We start from the raw sequence: 1,573 nt of genomic DNA on the forward strand, positions 1-1,573 counted from the left end.
TTGACTCCCCAAACGCCCTCAAAAGCCAGGGATGAAGCCAGGAACTCAAAACTCCATCCACATCGCCCAGGTCCGCGGCAGGGATCCAAGGACTTGAGTCACCGTCTGCTGCCTCCCAAGGTGTGCACTAGCAGGAAGCTGGAACGGGCACCCTAGCCAAGACTTGGACGAACCCCAGCTCTCCAACCTGGGTTGTGGGCATCCCAAGCAGTGTCTTAACCTGCTTTGTGGGTGCACAAAGCACCCACCTCTAAAATTTTTTTAAAATCATTTTTTGAGTGGCAGATACATGGAGAGACAGAGATCGCCTGTCCACTTCACTCCTGTAGCAGCCATGGGGAGAAGGCGGGGGGGGGCGGGGGGGGGGACAAAGCTGGGAGCCTGGAACTCAATCCAGGTCTCCCACGTGGCGGGCACGGATCCAAGGACTTGAGCCACCACCTGCTGCCGCCCAGAACCTGGCGTCCCCAGTGGCTGCCATAAATGGGGGGAGATACAGGAACATAGGAACAGGCTTGGGCCACCGACACCTCCATAGACCCGCTCTGTGCTCTGTGGCCAAACTGCGGTGACTTCAGGCTGTCCGTGGGATCTGCCGGGTACTGAGGGCTCAGAGGACACAGAGCAGTAACAAGGGGCTTCCCACGCGGGGCTTCCCACGCGGGACTTCTGTCCCGGGCCCCATTCTGCTTCGACTGAGCTAACAGGAGACAAGAAAACCACAAAGGGGAAATGGACACGGGCCCTTCTCGGGCTGTTGGGCCTTGCGCCCCTAAAACAGGAGAGGTCGGCTCGCTGGCCGATGGGGTCAGGGCTTTGGCATCAGGGCAGGTGTCCCAATTTCTCCAGTGTCCAGGACAAACGGCAAAGAGCCAGGGAGCGTGCGAGGGGCGCTCCCAGGTGGCACAGCCCCCAGCACGGGAATTCTGCCCCTCGGAGGGGCCGCCACCCGTCCAGGGCCGAGGCCCCCTAAGGCCCCGGGTCCGCGGACGCGCAGGAGGCCCGGCGGGCGGGGCGGGCGGGGCGGGCGGGGCGCGGCGCGGGCCGGGGCACTATATCTCCCGGCGGAGGAGCACACTGCAGGCCGGCCGCACACGCCGCCCCCAAACGCGCTCTGTAGCTCGCTGCTTAGTTGGCGCTGCTGAGGCGTCTCGCCTCATTGAGTTTCACAGGGACGCTCTGATAGGCCAGAGCGACCCTGCAGTGGTTGACCGGAAAGAGTCGAGCCTCCTGATTGGCTGCGCCGCACCTGCAATGCGTCAAGGCGCGGCGGGCGTGGAGGGCTCCGCGTGAACGGTCGCGGCTGACGGGGCGGCCCGCGGCCCTCAGAAGGGAGCGGCGGCGCCGGCGGCTGCCATCTTTAGTAGTGGCAGCGCGGGCGGTGGTTTTCACGGCGCCGTTTTTGGCTCTGCGACAGAAGTTTTGTGTGTGGGGGGGGCTCTTTTTCCTGAGCGGGGTGTGGTTTTGTTTTCCCTCGGGACGCAGAGATGTGGCGGCGGGCGGCGAGGGCCGCCACCCGAGGAAGGCGGTCGGAGGGGGTCCCGCCTTCCCGGGCGCGCCGCGGGCTGAAGTG

The sequence above is a fragment of the Lepus europaeus genome, chromosome 22 (assembly GCF_033115175.1).
Source record: "Lepus europaeus isolate LE1 chromosome 22, mLepTim1.pri, whole genome shotgun sequence".
Classification (NCBI taxonomy): Eukaryota; Metazoa; Chordata; class Mammalia; order Lagomorpha; family Leporidae; genus Lepus; species Lepus europaeus.